This window comes from Sabethes cyaneus, chromosome 3 (genome assembly GCF_943734655.1).
Source record: "Sabethes cyaneus chromosome 3, idSabCyanKW18_F2, whole genome shotgun sequence".
Classification (NCBI taxonomy): Eukaryota; Metazoa; Arthropoda; class Insecta; order Diptera; family Culicidae; genus Sabethes; species Sabethes cyaneus.
Window position 1 is genome coordinate 189,629,446 of NC_071355.1, and position 27,349 is coordinate 189,656,794.

Consider the following 27,349-nt stretch of genomic DNA (forward strand, 5'->3'; position numbering starts at 1 on the left):
GAAACGCCATTTCAGTACAATTTTCGCCATGTATCGCTTCACACCGAAAGAACGCGCTGAAATAGTGACACTTTACATCGAAAATAGTCGTTCCATATTGTTAACGTGCATATCGGAAAAAAATATCGCGGCAAAAATGCACCATCTGACAATTCTATTCGTCGTTTCGTGTCGAATTTTTTTGAGCACGGGACAGTAGGCACAACACGCCATTCATCAAAGATTAAGACGTTCCAATGAACTGGTTGAAGCAGTGAGGGAGAGTGTTGCTCAGGACCCAACAGTTTCGTACCGTCGCCGCGTTCAGCATTTTCGCGTCAGCATTTCTAATTACTGCATTACTAATAGAAATCGGTTGTTTTTTCCTAAAGTTATTCAATGTTTTCATACCGCCATAAAAGGTGGAGCACTCTGTACTTGAATCGATCGTCCTGGTAAGAGTACTGCAGAACATAAAGGTCGAGATTGTAGCTATTCTGGAAGTACGATGGTCGAACACAGGACGACTTGCTGTGGATTCTACTGGGAGCATGACAGTCAAGTATGACATTCAATAATATAAGAGCCTTATTCGGTATGTAAACCCCGCTGCATCAGTGGCGACTACCAAATAGACTGTAGATTCTGCGATTCACCGCCGGGCGCGAATGAAATTCAATTATCAAGGCCTGTAACAAAAAGCAAAGCCTTGAGTTTAAACGTCCTTTGTAAGACTTGAACCTTCTTTATCGACAGACTTCACAGCCGGCTATTACAGTACAGAACAGTAACGGGGCTAGTGCAACAATCCTACCGATTCTACTGACAAAGGCTTGTAACAAATGCTAAGCAGAAAAGCAAAGCCTGGATCTTCAGTCTTTTTGTTCAGCAGGCTCTGCAGCCAAACTACAGAAAACTTATGAAGCTAGTGCTACGAGTCCACTAACTCTTATAACATCTCCTAGCCGAGACTTGAACATACCACGACTGGCTTGTTAGACCAGCGTCGTTCCGCAAAGCCAACTGAAAGGCCTGTAACACTTATTATCACAAAAGGTACCTTTGTGGCAACGCACGCCGGTACAGGTGATCTACTATAAAGGGGAGTGGCAATAAAGTGGAATATGGCGTCAGTTTCTTATTGTAAAAAAAAACAAAGCAAAGCTTTGGGCAACTGCAGTACTCCTAGTGGCCGAATCTGGAATGTTTTGACAGCGTTTTATTTCGAAATGGTTCCTTTTTTAGCGCTGAAAACTTCGTCCTAATTAAATTTGTTTCAAAGAAACACTCATCCATCAAGTATACTTGATGGAAGCCGTGACTCGAAAATTAATTTTTGACATCGACTTCGAAAATCCGACGTGATCAAGTTTAAAAGACGCGAAGTCATTGAAATTGGCTAAATGGATTGTGTGCAGTGTTCTCAAACATTTCCAACTAATAATCGGAAGCTGTATTTGAAGGTTTAGAATTATCAAAGCAAAAACAGGGCTGTCGGATCGCCAAGAAATTCAATGTTAGCCGTCAGAAGGATTCGTCTGCGAGAACAATTTCGATCTTCTCGGGGGATTGTAAGGAACCAGACAGGACACTGAAGCAGAATCTAGTGGCGGAAAGACGTGCCCGTAAGTTGTAAAATGCGATTCTTACGAAGCAAGAAGGATGCATCCTCATGGACGAATAAACGTACATGAAGATGAATTATGGGCAGCTTCCCGGAAAAAAATTCTATAAAGGCACTGGTCGAGGTGATGCTCCTAACGAGTTCAAATTCGCTGTTGCCGATAAATTCGCATCAAATATTCGATCTGGTAAGGTATTTGAAGGTGCAGACAAAACCCTTGGTTTTCGTCACAAACAAGACTATAGATTCCAAAATGTACAAGCAGGAGCGCCTGAAAAAAGGTATTCTCCCGTACATTACAATGGCGCTGAAAAGTATCGGCCCGATTTGGTAAGCGGAGGAGTACTAAAGTGGTGGTATCGAGACAACGAGATGGATTACATCGAAAAGCACATCAATCCACCCAACGGCCCTCAATTCTACCCTATTAAGAAATATTGAGCAATAATTGCTCAATTATTGTCAAACAGAAGTTTAAAACGAAGAAAAAGCGACTCGGGATGCGACAGAGATGAAGATCGAGATCACTTTTTTGAGCACATCAGCGCAGTGACTTATATAAGTAACGTAATAGTTGGTACCACTGCATGAGTGACAATTTACAGGAAGTAGCTTAACGCAACTGTACGTGAACCCTGGCATACACTACGTAACAGGAATCAGGCACTGGAAACCCTGATGTACTGTTGAATGGTCGAGCCGTCGACAGAAAGAGGATAACTATTGACAATGATACACAAGCTGTGGCTTCTCCAACTTTGTACGAAGAAAGAACTACCTATGAACTGATTAGAAGGTCCCATCCCAAGTAACAATCTAATATTTCTGAAGTATGACTGAAGGAGACTTGAAGAATCACCCATAAAACTAAATTATCAATAAGTGTAATTCACCTTATAAGGGGTTTTAAAGGATACTTCATTTTTGCTTAAAAACGACGTTCCTTAAAACTTAACAATAGTTTTGACAAAAACTTATGACATTCTTCTGCAAGATTCGTTTATCTTAACAATACTGCCATAAAACTCTCATAAAATCGTATATTCTTGAAAGAGAAATCATACTCTTGAATAAGAACATTCTAACGTAAACAACTAATCTGGCAAAATGGGCGTCTGAACCTGGAGAAAATTGAAGAATACAGATCTTTTAAACGAAAATTAAGCGGAAATCTGTGTAGAATTTTGAATACTCTTTCATATGAACAATCAGCGAAGTCACAAAACAACAAAGATCTCAGGACTAACTGAACTGGGGAAGGACAGTGCCGGCAATGATGCATTTGCCAAAAGCGGTGCGGGTTTCCGCTAGAGCTTTTCGATATTTTTTAAACTAAATATAGAGTTCATAAGTCAGATGTCTTTGTATGGAAAATGTTTGAAGGCACTGAAGCAGTTGAAGCATAATTTTTAAAAACAATTGTACCAATTGTAAATTAAACGCTTGGAACTGTCGTGCAGTCCAAACAGCACAAACAACACGTTACGTCGATACTTCGTTGATGTTTTCTTTGTTTATACTAGAATAGTTATCTTGCAAAAACTTGGTGCCCTGAAGTAATTCAAACAAGTCTTATTCAAGCGCAACTTGTCTTCTTCAAAAATACAATAAGTATTGATGAACTTATCGCGCTCTTGGAAAAATTTTCTTTGTCTTGTGCAAGAAATGTTAGTCTAATAAGCGCTTTCGGGTTGATTTGGATAAAACCATTGAAAATATGGCGAACAGGGCTATTTTGATTACTTTTGAAATTGTAGTCAATTGCATATGGGCGCTTATAAATATGGTATTATGCAATACCATTAGTGATCTTATCTTTTTAAATAAATGTTTAGACATATAAAAGCCTTTTTGCCACAATTAGTTAAAAATTTGGTTGCTATCAACTTCTTCATGAAATCATTATTTTTTTTATTAATTTAATTTTTCAATAATCTAGCAAAAATAACTGGCGCGTTGAAATTTTCTAACTTTCATGTCACAAAACATCGACAAACCGAGCGTGGCATGAAAAATTTCTCATTTATGAGCAACAAAGCAGCTGCTTTTATCACCATTTTTATTTTCAATTTTCATTTATAACCATTTCGAAATAGCAATATCTGTGAATGCTTATAGCTTGTAGCTCTTGATCAATTTAAAACATTTAAGGCTGTGAAAAGTGTATGATGTCTTGCAAGTGTTCTTTGAAGAGACAACCATAAAATCATCAACACTTGTGGCGGTTTTCTTTTTGTTTCAAGTGATTCTTGGAAGTCATTGTAAATCGATATCGATAAGAATTACAAGTTTTAAAAGGATCTTTGAAAATTTTCTTGAGAACCTTCTTTAGTGTGGGCCTCCCTCGCCTTATAAGGGTTTCATGGCTGTTTTATCGCAGTTTTGTAGAATTACAAGTTTTGAGATTGGTTTTAAGCAGCAAATGTTGGAAACCTCTTCAAGTGCACCTTAATATTGAAATTTTTACTTGGGATATGCCTTATGACGGTTAAAATGTTCACTTTGTGACAGATCCTTGATAAATTTCAAGAATCCAACTTGCAAACTTTCAGGTGGCGTACGATTTAATTAAGCAAAATAAGATGAGGCGGATTAGGCTTAAACATTGTTTTCCAATTGTGTTTGACTGGGCTGATACTAGTCGCCATTGACAGTTCAACATCAAGCGTCAGAATAGCAGGTGATACTCGGGCTGTATAATAACGTTAGATGGTTTGAAGCAAGTTGACGGGTTATTTCGTCTTGAAGAAACCGCCTATTTTAGGCGGCCATATTCTAAATGAAACAGGCTTTAATTAACAAATACAATTGTATTTTTTGAGTTATATTTTCTAAATAAAACAATATCTAATCAAATTAACGCAGCAGCAATAATTAAAGAAATGCATCCCTGGGTGTAAGTAAAATAACTTTCAAAACCTGACACATGACAAATTTTTACAATATTACGCATGAATATGACAGTTATTTTCAACCGGAAAACAGCCACTTTGTATGCAAATAACCACCACCTCGTAACCATGAGGATACTTTTTGTACAAAAACTACTAAGAGAGTAACTTTTGCCGTGTGCATATTGCGTATTGATTCCACAGCTTAGTATTCAGCAACAGCAAACAATTCAGGCGCACACGACGTATAATAGTAACGATTAAAGGGCAACGCAACCATAAACTCCGCAACTATCTGGGGATGAGTGACAAAGATCACACAACGCACATGTTAGGTTCAGTTCAAGTTCAGGGAAGGAAAAGTGCACATGTGAATTGTGAAGTACAGTATTGCGGAAACTAATTACCCGTATATATTTCACGGTGTATTAAGTCAATACTACTATCGAAAGGGAACCGTTTCTAGCGCTATGTCGAACTACATACAGTGTTTAAAATAGCTAATAAACTTTATATCTTACATTACATTTTATGACTGCCAAGTAAATTGACTGAAACTTTCATATGAAAATTTCTAGTAATATTAACAATTCGTGCAAATCTAAATAAAAACGTGTCAGGATTTATTTTCTGTCGGAGTTAGGATAAAAAATAGATAATTTTCACTTTTCAACTACCTATTCATGTTTACTAGGATTAATAGTAATAACCATTATCACCGTTGATAACCAACGTAGCATCATGTTTATTGAATACGTTTACTATATTATATTAACGATTACCTATGTATAAAAGCTCGACCGACGATGATAATAAACACGTCTACCTGTTTTATTGCACTAACTTCGATACAAATGCAAAACCGATTTCGGTTCAAAAGTAATTTTGTACAGCGCTACAAACGTGTGTAAAAAGCTCAAAGAGCTCACTACTCCATTGTCGATGAGAAAAGCACAGTTGTGTACTGTTTCCTCCTTTTGTCTAATACTGTAATTGCTCGTGTCATGGACATATCATCGCATAGGTTTCGTTTCCGTCTTCAGAATACAAAACGTGCAGCTGATAGGAAAAAGATTCAGCGGCTTTTCCACAAACAAACAAAAATCCTCTGCTGGCTGAGTCGTGTCAGCTGCTTCGGAGTACCCACACATCTTCACCAATACACGCCAACATTTGTAACTGCTGCGAAACACTGCGAAAAACCTGCGAACTGCCTGTGAGTACATGCTCTGTCCGCACTCATGATTTAATGTGCGTCACGAAAACCAGTTTCGGAGGCCGTTTCCAAACGGGTTGCGATTGCTTACCTCTATTTGAACGAAGTTCATGAATACATAGAAGCTCAGCGAAATCAATTATAAGTACCTACATCCCTTCATTTCCCTCGAGACACGATTGATCCCGTACGGTGACTGCGGAACAAGGTCCGAGGAAACCATCGACTGCAGCTAATGCCGTTTATTTTGCTAAAAACCGAATATCTTAATTATTTATTGTGTGGATTATTAGCGGAATATGGGGAACATTTAACAGTAAATTCAAGTTAAAAGTTAGTTGAAAAAAAGAATAGTCGAATAATTTGTTATTGCATGATTATTGCGCAAATTTAGGCAAGAAATGAGGTACACTCAATTTAGTTATGACCTTACCTCAACTATTATAGCAATATCTTTTCTATAGAACGTTCATGTTCACACGGAAATAAATCAATTGAAGTCGTTAGGATTGTGTAATCCTGCAATGCTTCTAATTATATTCTACGCTCAGTGACGACATTTCACATTCAATGGCCACAGTATCAAATGCTGCTCATTTAGCAAGGGCGATGAATACTAATCCAACATTTGCCGTCATTAATTATGATTAATCATCTGCATTTACAAAAATGGCACTCGAGTGACTAACAGAAGAAATAGACGTGGTTACATTTTGTTGAATAACGTAATTTCAAGAAAATTACACATTCAATGTTTCTGGGCGTGTGACCACCTAGAGATCAAAATCAATATTTAATAGTGGGTGGTTATCAACGCTGTTGATAAATGTGAGGCTCTGGAAATCAGAAATCCCAATGGAAAATCAATAAAGTACAATTGGGAGATTTGATTTTTTTAAGAAATTAAGAAAGTGATGACTTGTATTTGCGCGTTTTTGATGAATTATGGACACGAATTTTTCACGTGACTTTTGGAATTTACGCGGATTTTTATGCGAATTTCGAAATTTACGCGGAAGTCATACATCGCGTAAAAAACGGCTAGAATGCAATGCAATGGAGACGCAAGGTGTTTTCCTACAAGGAACCACATTCCTTCCTTGCCAAGAAAAACAATTTCCTTATAGATAAGAAAAACACCATGCATTGCATCCATTGCATTATAGAAACCTTTTTTTTAAATAATATATCTCAAAAACGAAAATATATACTTATTTGATATATACATTATATACATTTAATATCAAAAATCTGTTTTTGAAAACAATTTAAAAAATAAGAATCTCTTTTATCTTTACACCATGCAAACACAAAAGTAAATATTTTTAATGTTTTGAAATAAAAACTTTGAGCACCCAAAATGCTCCAAATTGGGGTGCAGTTTTGGACCAGCTATAAATTTAAAGAACAGAACTCCAACTTAGAAGGAGTGCCAAAGGAAAATAAGGAAATCTAAATACATCGTGAAGACAAATATGTTGTTCAAGTTGGGACCACATTGTATAGGCTGGGCCACCGCTAAAAATGGAAGAAATGTATTAAAAATTCTATATTGAAATGGCATGTAAAGAATAAATTTCGTAAAACGACCCATATTATGACAAATATCTCATTTTTAATTACATTTTGCTGAAATTTTGACGATATTCGCCAAATTAATATTACCACGATCACATTTTCCGAAATGTACTACATACTTTACTTTTTTTCATAATACCTCATGTGGCTGACGTTCTCGAACATTACGCTTCTTCACTTAAAATTATGGTGGGCCAACCCTGACAAAACAAGTGGCTCGACTTTTTCAATAAGCGCTATCGTAGCATTTCGCCTTACATTAATCAAATATCTCACAACACGGGATTTTTCTGTGGGTTTTGTATGAAACAACACACTTATTACATCTTCAATATTTATCTTGATAATTGCATTTTATGAATCGTTTCTTGAAGAAAATTCCACTGTATCTGGAATTTTTTGTTTGTACTTAGTGTTATGTATACACGATTGAAACACACAATATTGTGAAAAGTTAGCTGTCATAGTGAGAAGTTTTACAAAGCTCGTATACGCGAGTTACTAAAACTATATGATCGTGGAGGCCAGACTCTAACGACATTGCCCTACTGACATAGATTCTTTTTAAATTTATCACGAAATCTCTAAAAATTCGTAGTTTTGTAAGGAAATCAATTCTGGCATCTCTCTTTTTCTGCGTGTAGAGACTTGTCTTGAATACTAACCTTCCACTTTTAACTAATATTTAAAAGTAAATGAAAATGTTATTCACTTTTTTCTTAAAAAGTAATATTTTAATATTTAATGTACTTTTTAAACAAGTTACAAGTTTTGAACAAATTACAAAAAAAAAACAAAATAAATACAAATATCATGATGACTTAGCATGAATAATCCGGACGTATTTTTGAAAACTGAATTATTCAAAGAAATCAATTAGATACACAAAACTTGAACAAAACAAAACTAAAAAATTATTCCAGTTTCCTTACAATCTGCTACTCTGCCGAAATTAGTCAACTAAATTGTTTTGTTTTTATAAATTAATGCAGACTTTTTCCAAATTACTTAGTTGAACGGGACGAGTGGATAAAATAACTCATCAGAAATATAATTTTGAGATGATAAACATTGTAATCAATAAACTTTTTCAGTCCATGGAAAAAGTAGAAGTTTTTCGCCCCTTCATTAGAAACTATAGGAAGCAGTTTCAGAATAGATATCCATTTTGAAAAACAGCTGACAAAAGTAGAGACATCTTGATACCTTTTCATGCGATTTAGTGTGATTTCCAACACAAAGGAAACTATATACACATTTGCTTTTTCACATTCACTCCTCGGCATGTTCCGTTTATAAGGACAAAGAAAAATGCTGGCACTACACTACACTACATTACACTCCCTTCGTCGGGATCTCTCAAATTTCCGTTTAGCCTTTGTTCGTCCGTGTACATCGCCCAAACTTCCCCTACACTTTCATAAAAGGTAACCTGTATATCGTGTGTACATAGAAATCAAGACTGTGCGCATGCTTGTTTCTTCTATTCTTTGTTTACATTTGTTAGTTCGTATCAAACTGTGGGAGTGTATGGCAACAAACTAACATGTGTGCCAGATTTTACATACAATGTTTTCATTACGCAAAGGTGGTAGTGTGCATTTCAATCAGCTGGTTCAAGCTGCTGCTACAACCACACCCGCAACATTACGGGACAGAGAACAGTAGAATTTATTGGCGTTATATTTTATATCATAAGCTGGATATACTTTTTCTCGTCGTACACAATTGCAGGTTGAATTTATGTTGCGACTGTAAATATGGGGCTTGTGTGTTGGTATCAGCTAAGTGCGTAATACAAGTGGTGCCAATATCTCATGCTCGTTAATGAATTCATGCGAAGCACATAGTGATGAGTCGAAAATAAAACTCGATTTACAATATGAAACTTGGCAAAATTTGGGCACGCTGGGGATAGGCAGGCCTTTTATGGTCATACATACCTACAAGTAGATATATAGAAGTACTAGGGTGGATTGGTTTTTCATGTTTTCCGGGGAATTGCTTTAAATTAGCGTTTCGATGTGTGCGAGAAATGCGAAATGCAGAAAACTGCCACACAACGTCAAACTTAAAGTTCACCGAAAATTTAGCATGTTACGAAAAAACGCGATTCGAACCACTCTGGCTGCCATACACGCCACAAACCCAGAGTTGTATGTGAATCAATGTCTCCTCCTGCGCCATGCATGAATGCCATGTTATAAATAGTGTAGTGTGGTGGCCTTACCTCCCCTAGCCTGAGTGTTGGTTAGCCTTTGAATAAGCGTTAGAGACGACGTACTGTATATGTAGCGAAGGAGACTCTATATACAAAAGCGATGATCATATTCCTCATCTGCCTCAGCTTACCACCCTGCGCGTCACAAAAACCCACCGATTTTAGGGACTTGATTTTCGCTACGCAATAACTTGTTACGCACTTCTTTCACTTTTGAAGCTAACGATACATATAAGTAATTGTGTTGGTTAGTGGGGGTCATTGAATCCTTCTTGTTGTTTGTATCCTGCGTTGCACATATAGGTCATGACAACAATGAACTAATTTGTTTGAAGAAAATTTCTTTGTAGTTTGTAGATAAAGAACTCTACTCCGTCATATATTTTTGCCACCTCTCTGCCCAGTATGTGCAGTTAGTTTTGCAGATTCGTTTTGAAGCTTTGAAAATTCAAAGAAAATATAAGGAAAAGTTGAGGAACGCCACTACAGCGAGTATCTCCATGATGTTTAATACGAAGCAATCAGATTTCAATTAATAATTATTCTAAGACGTCAGCGAACATAATGCGCATTTGAACACGAGACAACAACATATCTTGTAAAAAAAACTCGCTATTACTAATTTATGTGTATATAATCGAAGCCAATGGCCTCTTTCAAAGACTATCCCATCTAATGATTAAATTCAACATCGGATTGTTGACGTCGTCTGTAATATCAATAACACGTAATTTATGAAACCTGTATCAAAGCCAAACTTGGAATAAAATGGTAGCAAAGTAAACCAAATGTTTTGGTACACTAGGATCTATGCTATTTACATATCTTACTGATGTGGCAAGAGCTAAGCACTTATTTTGTTTATGCTTGACGAAACTTAAACTTATACTAGACCTACTCGCACTCTTCTTTTGGAAAATGGAAAATACATATCGTTCTATACATATCATTCTTTGTTAAACCTCCGTTTTATTACGTGAATAATCGCAAAAACTGCTTTACTTCACAATACATAGTAAAAATCGTTCTAGAAACATACAAAATAGGGTATGTTGCAACATCGTCGTAATTGCCTATTCCCGTCCTATCCAACACAAATTATTAAGAATATCAGCATTGTTATGACACACAATGCAAAACAAGTTATTCCCTAATATTTTAGTTTGTTGTCTATCGTGTTGTTGTCTATGCGATCAAACAAAGTGAGCTGCGATCTATTTAAATGCTTTTTATCATTAAAGAAGTCCTACCATCCAAATTTCCTATGTTTTTTCGTGCGACGAAGAAGACAAGGTCGATTAATCGTTTTAATTTCCGTCATTCATAAATTAAAATAACTCACGCAAGGCATTGTCGTTATTCTACAGCCTGGAAAACTTGCCTGATCTGCAGAAATTTTGTAGAATAACATTTGTCATGCCGTCCTACACAAATACATGCGCGTTAGCTTCGTAAACATTGTTGTAATTTTTAGTTCAGACGATGAAAAATTTTGATGGACGGATTTTAAAACGGTACGACGGATTTTAGAAATATAGTCATTTGCGTAATTTCAATAATATGCTTTAATAGTCGCTTTTCAGTGATTTCAAAGTTTACGGATCGGAAGGTAAGTGTGTTTTAGTCAAATCAGCACAAGAACTTTTGGAATATTCATTAAATCCATCCAACAAATGATGAAAATTAGAATGGCTTTACCTATTACGACGGGAATTAGAAAAAAACCCTATGTTGTTTCGAAAGATTCGAGCAAACAAAATTGTGTTTTTTTGTTATTGTAACGACCAACCATCAGCAGTTAATTTTTCGATCACAACTCCGAAACGAAAAATAACACTATCGTAAATGTTTACCGCTGAAAGGTCAGGAATTGGCGAATACCTATAAAAAAATTTTATAAACTCTTTTTTTTTGGTTCCACCACCGTGAAAAGCATTGTAGAAAACATTAACAAGATAATATATTTGGTGGATTGCTAAGCAAAATTGCTTATATTTTCTTAAAGAAGGTTTTTCGATACTCGGTTGATAAGAATTTTTAAAGCAGATAATGTTTAGGAAAATTGATTCTTTTTGACCATAATTTAAGAACGAAAAAAAATTCTATTCTAAAATTTTTATCATTTAATTTTTCATGGACGATTAAGAGTAAAATGTGTTTTAAAAAATCTATCCGGTAGAACACAAAATTGAATTAAAAGAAGAAAACTTACCCAGTTTAATTTTACTATGTATATTTTATTCACGATAGATACTCAGTGTCTGTTTTCGAACTGAGGAAGCCTGCAAGACGTAGGCGAAATACGTATCCGTCTTGAATAAAATGTACATAGTAGACTTAAATTGGATAAGTTTTCTGAAGTCTTTGCGCTGCGACAGATCCTCCAAAAGTGTCACGAATACCGAGTCCTTACGCATCACCTATTCATAGATTTCAAGGCCGCCTACGATATTATCGACCGTGAAGAGCTATGGAAAATTATGGACGAAAACAGCTTTCCCGGAAAGCTGACAAGACTGATTATGCCCGTTTGAAATATGCAGGGTACTTCGACATGGCGATAGTATTTCCTGTCTCCTGTTCAACATCGCGCTAGAAGGTGTTATAAAACGTGCGGGTTTTAACATGCGGAGTACGATCTCAAATCTAGCCAATTTATCTGTTTCGCAAACGACGTGGACATTTTCAGAAGGACGTTCCAGGCGGTTGCTGAGCAGTATAGCAAACTAAAATGTGAGGTAGTAAAGGATGATATTTTTTGAAACGATAGTTCTACAATTGATGAAGGGACGGTCAGGGAAAGTAATGAAGAAGGATTTTTTGGGAATGAAGGGGAAAGAGTGGAAAGGAAGGGGGGGGGGGGTAATAGGTAGCTACGCTTAACAAGTTGTTTTTGTGACTCCTACCTTTTGTCCAATGCTGGAAGGTGTTTGGGTCGAACCAAGCTATAATCTGAGATTATATCCGGATTTGAACCCACAACACCCGCCAGGGCATGTGGCTCGTTGGTACCCGTGTACCTATGAACCACAGAGGCGCTGTACAAAAGGAGTCTGCACAAACCCCCTTATTAACCGTAGCGACATGGGTTGGGCTATTTTTAGACACAAATTGTGCCTCTTCCTCCATCTACTGTAGAGACCACCGACCGAGAAGTTTTGATCTAACTCGTTTTTACTTTCAGGACGACGACACTATGCAGGCCCTTACGACGTCCCGTCCACTGGCCTTGGAGCTGCAGACAATAACGCAGCGGCAGCGGCTAAGACGATTCTCCCGACGAATCGCGACGTGGCGGTGGCGATGGACGACGAGACCTATCTCATCCTGGATGGCAACGAGTGGCAGGGCACTTCGTATTTTACTTCCCCCATGAAGGAAGTGAGCTCATAGGTGAAGTTAATTTCATACACCAAGTTCCCCAAGAAGGTGTTGCTGTGGCTGACAATCAGCTATAAGGGGATGGCAAAACCGCTCTTCTTTCGCTCCGGACTGGCCGTGAACGGGGACATTTATAGTACGAAGTGTCTGCCGGAAGTTGCGTCGTTCGTCACGAAATACCATAAGAATGAAGACGCGGTGTTCTAGCCAGATCCGGCATCGGCCCACTACTCAAAGCGATCGTTGGAGGAGTTGGAGCGTGTGACTATCGACGTCGGCGAACCCGCCCAACGTACCCCAGATACGTCCCATCGAGAATTTCTGGGCAAAACTGAAGCGTAAGATCTACTCCAACAATTTTGTCCCGAAAACTGAGGAGGAATTGATAAATAAAACGAAGAAAGAACTCAAAAACATGCTTACACGCATGTTTTCGTCCGCCATGGCGGATGTTCCGGTTAACTGTCGGAAGGCCGCTCGCAAAGGCGTAGAATTTTTTTTTGCAAGTAAGCTAATATAATTACTTTCCATGGGAAATTCATCAAACTTAATTAGCGGGCCCGGAATTCATTCCCGAGGATCCGGAGTATCACTTAACCTTTATTAGCAAAGATACTCCCAACGAAACAAATTTACAGTTAATCAGAAACGGTTGGTACGAGACGTCCCCGTTTCTTCTTCCCCTGTTGATTTTGAAATGCATCTATGTATGAATAACTTATTCACACAAGATTTATTTCTTATAATCGTCGTTGCGGTAATACTTCACAGTTGGCCTGACCGATTAAACATTTGCAATATATCTCTGATATTTTGCAAATGTTAATACAGACAAGAAAATAATTTGAAATATTTCTATGATTAGAAATAATTAAAATTATTTCCAGGAATCCTTTCTTGTGGCTGTGTTGGTATTAATAAGAATAAGAATAAGAATAAGAAATTCATCAAACTCAATTAGTTGTCCTAGTTTTTTTTATTACCTTCCGAAAAAAGTCCATTTTTTTAATGCATTCTTGCATTATTGCAGGCAAATCGTGAGGGACAGCGAGCCAGGATAAGTAAGTAAGTACGTAAAAAAGTGGACGTAAAAAGAAATCACGTAAAATAAATGGACGTAAACTGAGATTCTAGTGTCTTACAGTGGACTCTTGAAAAAGTCAACTATCAGAAAAGTTAATTGTTCAGAAAAGTTAAGCAAATATGTATTAGCTCTCATGCAACGCTTTAAAAAGTTAAATTTTATTTTAACTTTTCTGAGTTTTTGAATAAATTTAATTCAATTAAATTCAGGTTATTCAACGTTTATTTTCCATTTTTTCGGTTTATTGCCGCCTTCCACAGTGTCATACAGAGTCACGTCATAGTAGGAATTAAATTAAACTATTGTACCGGACAGTTGCAACTGAGTAATTCACGCTGAAACGGGGCCACTATTGACACGAGGTGTTCTAATATTAGAAGTTATGCGCTTAATTGGTTGAAAATGGTTTAAAAAATAAGAATTACACTTTTGATACCTCGAAATAGTGGACCCCTCGTTCGCCAAGGGGCCTAACAGGTTCAGTTAAATTTTGAGCAAGCCTTGAGATCTATATCATGTGATATTTTATAAATTTGCCATGAAACAACTAACAAATGGCCCGGTTTTGTAAAGAAGAAGAACAATGCTTTCAAATAGAGAAAAAAAGTTTTTGGCGGCCATCTTGGATTTAGTGGCCATATTGGATTTTATCAAAAAGTCGCCAGGAGACCCCAACCGATTTTCATTTTAAGACCACCATCGGAAAGCTGAAAAAAATCCTATGAGAAACAAGTTTGTTCATGGCAAATTTTAATTACATGCTAAAAATCCAAATTAATAATTAACCAAAAAGAAAAAAGAATTTGCATACCGAAAGCTTAAAAGTTGGTCAGAATAAAAATATTTAATATCGTATATTACTAAATAAGAGCTTTATATGGATTTCATTTCTTAAATTGTTTGAACGTGACCATCTCCGAATAACTACATTCGACTGCCGGTGTATTACAAAAAAGCCTTTGTTCCTAAAACGAATCGGTTTTAGGTAACCTTCAAGGTTCAAGCAGCCCTGTCGCTGGCGGCCCTGAAATGAATGAAAATGTTTACTTTTGTCTGCTAGGTGGTATCTGTCTGGACCGATGATTTTAGTGTCGACAAAAAAGTGATAGACACAGACACGGTCGATGTACGCAGTCGAACCAAATGATAGCATACCGTCTGTACATTTCTTTGTGTGCAAACTTACTGCAGACGATAAAGCGCAGCGTTTGCAAGCTTTATCGTCTGGTTGTGCTGAACAGCATGGCTAGCTAATAGCGGAGGGGGATTCACCTTTTTACCCTTATCCCAGGGAAAACGAAGCATCCTTCCCTTCTTCCTTTATGACCAACTGTGACACATCACGAATAGCCACCGTGTGCCATAGAAGGATGCATTTTCGCTCGTTACTGCAATAGAGCAGAATATGAAAAAGCAAGCAACAAACACATATGCATAAGCAAGAATTTAAATTTCGAACGTTTTCTGATTTTCTGATATGCTTCAGTCTCGTCGATTGGTTTTCTATGTTTTCATTTTAACAGATTTTGTCAATCCGACTTTGGGAGCTCTTTCTTCCTCTCAGTAAATAAGGCTTTGCAAGATGACGTCACGAATGAATGCGATTCACTCATTTGACATCCACTCGTGGTTCGTTTACTAATAGTTGGTCGAATTTTGCAAACGCGATATGCATAAATTGGAGTTAGACGTCTTAAAAGCGTATTGTCCAGCAGTGTCGCCTTGCAAACATCTTGTAATGGCAGATTTTGTGTTTTTCTGACTTGCCGTTAAAGCCTTAAGCAATATTTACTTTCATCATGCTAACCCACACTTTGAGTCCATGTAAACAAACCACCGATAGACGTCAAAGAAGCGAGGTTATGTTCGTCTGTGCAAAACTCTATTTGCTTAACGCAACGAGGGGCATCGCAAAAGTACGTTTGATTACGAAGGAATGTTTTGGAGTTTTAGAGATTCCATATAATTTTTGGATGCTGAATCTGGGTGCGGGATATGTAATTTTATCAAATTTGATTAAAATCGCAGACCGAGATGCTCACCAAGGATTGATTAATTCAGAAATAATAAATTGTAATAAACCTGTTAAAGTATTCACGTTTCTTGGTTTTCTATTCTACTCTTGGTATTGAAATTTGAAATAGGAATTTGAAATAGGAAAGGTACCCCGGGGCAAGTGGGAATACGGGGTAAGTGGGAACGGAGCTCATAACTTTCTTCAACCTCATTTTTTCCTTCCAAACGTCTCAAGAAATGAAAGATACAACGCAAACACATACATTAAAATTATAGATTATTCAATTTTGGCATTCCAAACACCAATATTCGCCTTCAAATTTGAGCGTTATATTCAATTTGCGTTGTAAGTTTGACGCACCTTTCTATAAATGATATTTTGGCCACAGGTTTTCGTAAAAGTACATGTTTTTCTGACAGTAGGTAAACAAAATGAGTGTATTAACAAGTTACACCCGAAAACTAGTTGTTTAATTTGAAAAACGGCGTTTAATAAATGGGTCAAAATATAGTCGGCACTTCAGAGCATCTGGGACAAGTGGGACCTATTAAAAATAAAGTGTTTCAACACAAAAATTCCTGTCCTAATACATTTTTTAGATGTACTATCGAACATTTTCAGTTAAATTACATAATATTTATATTAGTAAAGCTTTAAAATAAAAACGAAAAGGACTAAATCAAGAGGACCCAAAAAAGAAGTCCATTAGCACTACTTATGAAGGAACAAACAGTTTGGTCACATTTCGGTGGTGCTAATTGAAACTGGAAAAGCAAAGTTGTGGTTGTTATAGCGTAACTATTTCTTATGAGTAGCTCTACCGTATTGTGCATAGCAGAACAAACAGATCACAATCGTATTTTCGAGCTCTTAAACAATGGTTAATCATAAATTACGTCTCGCAAGAATTGGATACAGCTGCATATTCAACTACATTTTATTACAATAATACATTACAGCGTAATTGCTCACGATCTGTGTTTTATATAGATAATAAAGTCGCCATGATTTTGAAAATTCTCCTCCAGATTCATTTCATGTAAATTGATAGGCCTTTTTCGTAATTAAACCTACCAAGTGATACCACTGAAGAGTTTCTATGCTGAAAGAATTTCGAAATAATCATAAATAATAGATTATACAATCGAATAAACCCTATGTATTTTTAGGTCCCACTTGCCCCGGGGTACCTTATACTAGACAAATGCATTTAATAAATGAGCACAATACTGCCCCTGGAAGCATATCTATCCCATGTTACAAAACACGAAAATGAGAAAATCGCACTCAAAGTTGAAAAACTGTTTTTTCTAAAATTATTTAGTTTTGGTGTTATTATTTGTCCTTCTTTGACAAAATGTCGAAAAACTTTCATCAATTTTGCATACAACGTGAAAACATTTTATATGAAATGTTATATGCAGTGAGACAGATATGCGTCCATTTTTTCAGTGGGACAAATTGTCTTCAAATTTTTTTCGATTTTTTCTAGTATAAACACCATGTTTTCAATTCTTATTTTAAAAATATGTATCGAATTATAGCGTTAGAGAACAAAACATCAAAAATGACAAAATGTAACATGGGACAATTATGCTTCCACCGGCAGTATAATTTGAACAAAATTTTGAAATTAATGTTTTTATAAAAAGAATGCCACTTGAGTGGATCAATTGCTTTAAGGTGAATCTGCTCAAATAGTAAAATCATGGATAAAATGGCTTCCAGGGTTTACAAACGCGGATTTTAGGTGTTAAAATCTTACCTAAAAATATTAAAAATTGTCTCATACTTTTCATTTTGTGAAATTGTGATCATGGAAACAAAAAAAAAATGTTACGAAGAAGTCCATGCATTCGCCTAGTGGCAAACAGGCACACCTAGCAAACTCTAGCGTCTTGACTCTGACAGCTGATTTTGTTGACAGTTGGCTGTCCAATCCCTCGCTCAACTGAGTTGCTTTTACTGTGCTATTCTCCTACTGCTATAATTGAGAAAGTGTATCACACCAATACCACTTTAGGTACTGGGTGCACTACAAACAAAAGGAAAATCATCCAGAACCATATATCGATATGCAATTAGCGTTTTTTTTTTCACTTTTCGCAAGCAGAAATAATAAAATATACAAATATTCACTTTTATAAATATAACGATGCATGAGCAGAATAAATACTTACATCTAGTAAAACTTACCTTACTAAAATAGTTTCGGAATAAGGCGATCAAGCGAAGATAATGTTATATGAATCCATTTTTAAAGCACGGAAAATCTTCTTTTACAAGTTTAATGAGCATTTTGAATAAATACTAAGAAGGTATATACTGCTATATACCGTGTTCGTGTTTCTATGCTACCACTGACGCAATGCCAATATTACTAGCACGAAAAAGTTATGCACTAATTGTACTTTACTTTTTTTATTACAACTAAACTTCAATAATATTCTATTGTTCTCTTTCACCAACAAAATAATTCAGGCTTCAATTGAAACACAACAATTCAAAATGTCGTCTTGATCGATTGCCCCTGGCTTAATTTTTATTGTTTTTTTGCAACACTTATTTAAGCCTAAGCTTGTAATAAACTTTCAACAATCCGTTTTTCACTTTGAACTAATGTCTAAATGTACGATTCGCTGAACCATTAAAATGTCTGAAAATCCAAATTTCAATTAGTTTCACTCAGTTTAGTTGCTCTATTACTTGCTCCTCGCCCACTTTTTGTGCACTTGATTACGTATGAGCAGCAGTAATATCTGCAAACTTTTTTTTTCTGCAAAACTACTTAATCCTTGGTCGACACTGGAAAATCCAGGATACGGGAGAGTAGATTTGGCAACAGAAGGAAAGAACTTGATGATCCTTTGTAGACGCACAAAACCTTTTCACCGTGTTTGGCAAAAGACTCTCGTACCGCTCACGACCGCAATCGACAAATGACTACCGACCGACCGACCGACCAACCAAGCTCTCATGCAGTGAGTGACTGGCATGTACCTTGACAACGTTATGAACGTACTCTACATCTGTATGCTGTTTGGAATGGAACAGCTGACAAGTGGTTAGGAAGCATTAAATGTAAGGTATGCTCAATAGTTTTGCGCTATGCACAAACTAACACACATGTGAGCTGTAAAACATTTGGTAATATAATTATCGATACAAAGTAATAACTTAACAAATGCTTTATAAATAGAAAATGTTCGTACGTCTGCTATTTAAACGAGCTCTAAATAAGTATTTTTATTTATATTATTGCAGGAAATTCATATTAATAACACCAAGTCAACATGCAAAACTTGTTGTTGAATGAAACGTATCTGATGACCAATCTTCTATCCAAATTTTTAAATTCAGAAAAATAAGACGAAATCAAAAAATTGTTTCCACAAAATTAGAACAACACTGTGAAAAATCATGAGAGATGTGAGAAAAATTAAATATTTTCTCATTTCTTTCAAAATTTGGAATTGCCTTAATTTTGCCTCAATTATATTTTTACCTATGAACGCCTTTACCACAAAATTTATGAAAGTTGTGATGAACTCCAAAGTAAAGTTCGTGAATTTATAGTACTCTATCTGGATATATAAAAGTGAATATATGAGTATGTAATGAACGTATGCATGATGTTCCACCATAACTCCGGAACGCCTGGTTGGTTGTTCGCCAAACATGGCATACATAGAGTTGATAAGAAGGGGGTTATGCCTAACAAGGGGAGGAGCTCCAAATAAAGAAAAAGGGGCAAGTTTTTCTAGTACTATGCGAATTTTCGCATCGACAACAGATGAACGAACAGTGGATGAGAGACAAAAAGAAGAGTTTTGTTGCATTATAGAAGTTTCTGATATGATAACAAACGATACCTAACAGGTCACACCAACTACCCAAAATATTATTATAACTTAATCTTATTCTTATTAATACCAATACAGCCACAATAAAGGATTCCTGGAAATAATTTTAATTTTTTCTAATCATAGAAATATTTCAAATTATTTTCTTGTCTGTATTAACATTTGCAAAATATCAGAGATATATTGCAAATGTTTAAGAGGAAACCGAAAATGGCTCAAAGATGGCTGGATAAATGGCTACCGTTCCATGCATGTATTGTTTTGTACCTTAAAAATGCATATGTATTGGCAGAGCACGTAATCAGTGCTCCCAGTGCTGTTAGAATTTCCTAAATCTTATCATTCCATTTATCGACCCGGTATGTATCAACGGATTACCTACGAATGGCCGAAACACAAATGGCCGAATCACGAATGGCCGAAACGCAAATGGCCGAAATAACGAATGGCATAATTTACCAAATGGCCGAATCACGAATGGCCGAATCACAAAAGGCCGAATTACGAATGGCCGAATCACAAATGGCCGAAACACGAATGGCCGAATGTCATATTCGACCGAAAATATTCATAGCCTTCAACCTGCGCAAACCTTGGGTACATGCTGTCCTTACTCGCTACCGCTCGTTCGGACTTAACTAAGGGATAATCCCTAATAGACAGTAAACCTAGGAAAACGCATGCACCTACCCGCAGTGGCCAGCGCTTCCGACGGCGGGTCACCGGCGCACACTCGCGGCCTACGGCCGTCTCGCCCTGAATCATCTAAGAAACATTTGCTACTAACACGGTAAATACGTCTCGCACCTTATAATGAAGATGTATTTATAACCAAGAAATATGAGGTAAAAACCAGTATAAAAATTATCTTCCGTAGATATATGCTTATATTATAATTGTAATCTTATTCTTACTGTCATGGATTTTCATAAAGAAGTAAATGCAGTAAGCTACAAGTTTATTACCCTATTACTAAAGTGGCCGAAACATTTCATTCAATATCCCGCCGTGTCCATCTTTGTTGACCGCACATAGCAAAGCCAACAGTTGTGTCCATTGTTGTTGAACACGGTTTGCTTTACGCACGGTAGTTGGTAGTTGTCCTGTGAAAAATGAGTGCATCCGGCGATTCATCCGATGTTGCTGGTTTCAACAACGAAGAAAGTGCGCCAGTCGTTAAAATTGTGTTGTCGCAGAGAGGAAAACCGATGCTTTCCATTGATGGGATACTATTCAATAAAAACAAGTAGAAGCGGAATGCTTCTTATGCTTTTTTCATTTCACCCAAAATATAATAAAACAATTAAATATACGCGGACTAAAACAACATTACTCCACCAACACAGACATATTCATGGCGGTAAAACGGCTGCAGGTTTGTTGATAAAGTACTTTTATTTGATGTTTTTATAATGTAATAAAAAATCTAGGCTTTGTCTTTTCTGTCGCAAAATCGGATACAGGAGGCGTACGACGCGATGGAAGAAACGATGCTTGAAGAATTGGAGAATAGCCTTACATATTTTCGGAATACTTACATAAGTGGGAGGAACCGGAACAACAGGCCATTTTTTCACCCCACTCTGTGGTCAAATTTTAAGCCGTCATTGACAAGCTTAGGGACCACAAACAGCTTGGAAGCATTGCATCAACGATGGGCAACCATTGTTGGTTTCCATCACCTGTCAATGACCACGATCATCACTGAGCTGCGGGTGGAGCAAAAGGCGATAGATGGGAACATCCTTAGAATTCTTCAGGGGGATGTTCCGAATTCGCGCCGAGAAATAGACGAAAAAATCTACTCGAAATGTGTTAATGCTCACAAAATGAGCAGCAAAAATTTTATGGACGCAGTTGCGCTTTTATTAAGCGCTAAACAAAGGCGTTCGTAAAGCATGTTTTGTTTGTTTAATAGTAGTAGTTTGTTTTTTGTTTGATTAAAGTTATTTGTTAACTAATTGCCAATTCATGGTTTTTTATTGAATAGTTATTTAGGCATTCCGAAAAATTTCGGCCTTTCGTGATTCGGCCTTCTGTGACTGTTATTGAAATTCGGCCATTTGGATTTCGGCTATTCGTGATTCGGCCATTTGTGTTTCGGCCATTCGGTACCAGCCCGTATCAACAAACGCTCAGCAAAACATAATTGCTAATGGAAAATAAATTCAACGGATCATATAGATCATTACGTGTTCATAAATCGTATAATCTGGAATTGGTTAATAGATATTTGGTTGCGCTCATATTTCGTTGCACTAACGCTTTCCGAAAAAACAGCACCACGGTCTCGAAGTTTCGCCACATCAATGAGTTTTTAAAGAGCTTTCTGCTTTTGCCGCATCGATAAGCTTAGAGAATATAAACAAACTAACAGCTGACCAGCAATAAAAAAACTCGCCTTCAATGCAAACAGATTAATTAGCCATCCTATTGAATGCATAGGATCAATAGGATTGCTGCTGCAAATCTTGTCGGAATGTCTTGATAAAGAAAATAAACCATATTTTGGGATATTCGTAGCCGGTGCGGTTGGCTGCGGATTAGCTGTATTTATGTTTGCAAGCTCTGCCATTTGACATATATTACCAATACTAGTGCAACATTCAAATAAACGTTTAGGTTTTTAACGAACACATGAGATGTACAGTACAGTGTGAGTCGCTCTAACACAATAACGTTAGCCACTTTCGGTGTCTCCTTAATCGACCAGGCCAACTGTGAAGTATTACCGCAAAGACGATTATAAGAAATAAATCTTGTGTAAATAAGATATACTCATACATAGATGCATTTCCAAATCAACAGGGGAAGAAGAAACAGGGACGTCTCGTACCAACCGTTTCTGATTAACTGTAAATTTGCTTCGTTGGGAGTATCTTTGCTAATAAAGGTTAAGTGATATTCCGGACCCTCGGGGATGAACTTATGGCATTTATACCAAAAGCTCGGCTGCTATTGGCCAAGGTTATAGCGCCTTATTTCGCTGGAATATATAAAAATTAATTTAACAACAACTATGGGCATAAAATTCGCCGTCACCGTTACATAAAAATTGTCGTAGAATAACTGGTTCAAGAATCTTCGAAACAAGATGTCCGAAAATTCGAAAACTCTTCCCTCTGGGAAAATAGAACAGTCCAAACTTGCCATACATTGCCCTTTGATTTAGCAGTAGAGTATATAGAGAATAAATAAATATAAGGAACGTCCTCACCCGATTTTAAATCTGGTACTCAAGTTACATTGCCAATCGATGTCAGTTGAATCGGCCATGTCCTTAAATATTTCAGGAATACTATGAATATAAAGACGAATTTCGATTCAATGGGTAATATTGACAGGTATTCAATTCTTCTGGAAGTTCACGACGGCACATTCTCCGAGAAATATCGGGAACAGATCCTCAAAGTGTTAGTTCCAGATAGCAACTTCGAGTATGGAGAAGGCATTTCAATATAATTCTTGTCACTTCTGTCCGGTTTCGCAAAAGTCGCTGAATATTCGGGAGTTTTACAGCATAGACATTCACATCGAAATTCACTTGAATTTAATATTTCCTAAACACGACACTATCAAGCTTGTTTTTAAAAATATCTTCTTGCGTAAAATATCCGCAAAAAATTTTTGGCAAATCTATGAAAAACGTGACAGTAATTTTTTTCGCGTCCATCCACACGCGTAGTTTGTTACGATCCCCTAAATATTATTATAACTTAATCATAAAAAAAAACTAACACTGTGGTAAAAATCTTACAAAAAAAAATAAAAATAAAAAGCTGACTTATATGCAACTTGTTCCAAACTGTTGCCTGATGTTTCCAAGTAACTATTGCAACGTATCACAAATGTTCAGGTGGTGACAGAAGCAACATTGAGCAACAACTAGCAACATGTCGTCATATATTGCATTCAACATGCTGCCAAAAATTGCCCAGTCTAAACGCACCTAAACGCAAAGGGTTAGCACATCACAACGCTAAACGTTCTCTCAATTTGCATACAGACGATACACAGACGTGATGGTTTCGGAAGCCGGGATGCTTCTATTCGATATGGAATGTTCGAACTTTCATTCAAATTACAGTAATCGAATTTTTTCACACTTATCACTGCACTTCAATTTGTATTACATACTTCGAGTGTTAATCATCACTTTTTTCACTGGAAATCACCTGCAACTCCTTGGCAGACAATTCTATTTAGAGCTGTGTACTAGATGTTTCTTCAAATTCATAGCTTAATCACATTTTATGTAAGAGATTTTACCGGAAGCACTGGAAATGAATCAACATGACGGTTGTACTTAACACACATTGGTTGGATCTTGTTTCTGAAAAATTCAAAAATAAATTATTGTTAGTATAATATAAAAATTGCTTATAAAAACGTCTAGAAAAAATGAGATAAAAAGTCGACAAATACCAACAATGGAACAAAGTCAAATGTAGTACAGAATAGAAACCAATAATTGACAGAATATTGAGGCAAGATTGGCAAAAATTATACACTGAATTAAGCCGAATCAAATAATGTATTTTGCTTCCAATGCAAAAGAATACATTATCCAATGCAAAAGAATACAAGCAAAATTAAGACTTAAGTTGGTTACGCAATTGAAAAGAAATGGGTTAAAAGATAGACCAAAAAATGAATTACGATCCTGAGGAATAAAAAGCGCCGAAAGGAGGACAAAGATCGTGAAGACTTAGAACAACTATTCGGAGCTAACGACACGGGCAAGTTTAACGAGAAGGTGAACCAAACCCGCTAGAGCTACACACCGAAACCTGACATGTGTAAGAACGAGGGAAGGACTCGACAGATGGAAGCAGTTCTTCGATGAACAATGGCGAAGTTGCAGAAGGTGGTGGATCGGAAATCAACCTAGGAGTGTCCATGAAAGGTAGTAATGTCCTAGCACCTGATCTCCAAGAAGTCAAACGAGAAATCGAGATGTAAAAAACCAACAAAGATGCTGGTAAGCCCCACCTATCGGCAGAGCTTTATAAACATGGCCAAGAAACACTGGCAACAGCTCTGTACTGAGTAATTTCCAAGATTTGGGAATAGATGAAAGGAGTGGTTTGTCCCAAGTACAAAAAGGGTTATCGACTCGACTGCTGCAACTGTCGCAGTAAAACGCTAGTAAAAGCCACCTAAAACGTACTCTCCCAGATTCTGTTACACCAGCTGTCACTGATAGCACAAGGTTTCGAAGGGAATTATCAGGCGGACTTAGTGAGGGCTCGAGCAACTACGGACCAAATTTTTACCATCTGACAGATCTTGCAGAAATATAGGGAGTAAAGGGGCCCACGCATCACATCTCTATTGATTTCAATGAAGCAGTCGATCGACGCCAGCTATGGCAGGTAATGGCATGAACACGGTTTTCGGACAAATTAACGTGACTGATCAGAGCTCATTGTGAGTGATTTGTTTCGTGCAAATCTCTCGAATCTGTATGAGATGCGGCGGAGGTTGAGACGGCTTATCCTGCATGTAGTTCAATATTGCTCTTGAGAGGGTGATCCAACGAGCGGGCAGCAAAACGAAAGGCACTTTTTTCATTAAGGATGGCCAACTGCTAGGCTACGCAGATGACTTTGATATCAATCTACGCTAGGCTGAGGATTGGGCTAAAAATAAATGCGTCAAAGACCAAATACATGAACAGAATAGACTCAAAGGAAACAAACGCGTGCCTCCCACAGGTAGATGAGTTCGTGTACAACGACAACAACAACAACAACAACAACAACAACAACAACAACAACAACAACAACAACAACAACAACCACAACAACAGCAACACCAACAACAACAACAACCACAACCACAACCACAACAACAACCACAACAACAACAACAACAACAACAACAACAACAACAACAACAACAACAACAACAACAACGACAACAACAACAACAATAACAGTAACAACAACAACAACAATAAAAACACGAACAACAGTAGGAAAGAGATCTAGCGGCGCTTTCAAGCGGGAAATCGGGCCTATTTTGCCCTTCGCTAACCCCAACGTACGAAGCTGATGTACAAAACCCTTAATATTAGACAGGTAGTTCTTTAAGGACTTGATGACTACGGCGCCCTTGCCGTGTTTAAGCAGAGAGTACTGCGAACAATATTTTGCGGAGTACAAACTGAAAGCGGAGAGTGACGGAGGCATATGAATCAGGCACTGCTTGGAGAGATTCCCGTCGTACAACTGGCGAAAGTCGGCAGGGTATAGTGGGCCGGACATGTTGTAACTTCTGGAACCATGAGCCGGGACAGTTAACATAACGAGTGTCTTCAGAAGAGGTGGTAGCCTCTTCTGGAGTAACAGAGATTGAATTTCTTTTCTAGTGCGACTTGGCAGGCTTTTACTATTCAAATTTAACCAAATATCTGCAAGCGATGACAAGGAGTTTAAGCGAACATGAAATTTGTCAGCCAAACAAGTGAGAAAACCCCCATGCTAGTGCAATACTCGGTTTGTTTGAGAAACTTTATTTTTTTCGGGTTTTTGTAGCTTTTCAGGCTTCCAAAAAAGGACGACATGGATCCTCAGAACGGTAATATTACTGGCATCGTATTTCATGCTATCCTGATCCGCGAGTCCTAAAATTGCTTTTCAGTTCTGATGCCGATGGTACGTTCTACTACGACGTTTCTTCTGATACTAGCTGTAACCCCCGCGCGTTGCCTCGCGTCTAATTGTGAGCAAATTGGTGGTACGCTATGTAACGCTAACGTTATGTAACTCTGTGAGGTGCAACTACGTTACTTTTGCTCGTCTTGAATGTAATCTGGTATGGTTGGTTTGAGTCTTTGCTTGATGTGGGCGATTATTACCACGAAAATACATATCGCGCCCCTCGTTTTGGCGACAGACATAAGCCTCTTATATTTATGATGATATTCTGAGCACGCTTTTTCGTTCACTGAAAAGTGTAAGACATCATTTACGACTGGTTCCACAAATACCAATAGCAATACCAATGGTCTTCCATTTAGTAAATCTGTTTTCTAACTAGGCCTATCGAAACGAAACTTTCTGGTACCGAAAGCAGCGTACTTTCAACACAATCAACTGTCAAAACATTTCGGCACCAACCACTAGGCCTCTGGTGTAGGTCTTTTAAGTTCTGTGGCATTAAGAGGTCGAAGATTATAGCGGATACATGACCATTCTTACGTTTTGGATTAAACTAATTTTCATCGTTACTAAGTATCATACGAACATTTTCACTGAAGAGGTCCAGAAAAAATAGATCCATATGGAACGGGTATGGAATATGGAACGTGTAACTTTATTATAGAGAAATAATATTGATCCTAGTAGTTATGGATTATAGAGAGATAATGGTTCATTTGAAGTACATGTTGCACTATCAGTAAGATCGTAATTCGGAGGTAAATAAAGAAATATAAATGTACGAATGAACATTTTATTTTCAAACTAAATCGTTCAACATCTTTCTTCAG

General features: G+C 37.1%; 1 protein-coding gene across 1 annotated transcript in view; it reads right to left on the reverse strand.

The window, feature by feature from the left end:
- Nucleotides 1–18,898, reverse strand: part of LOC128741445 (uncharacterized) — a 58,032-nt gene extending 39,134 nt beyond the window's left edge. The window contains exon 1 of the mRNA XM_053837269.1: nt 18,188–18,898. The gene's annotated coding sequence lies outside the window, so the exon portion shown is untranslated. The remainder of the gene's footprint in view (nt 1–18,187) is intronic.
- Nucleotides 18,899–27,349: the final 8,451 nt, after the last annotated feature.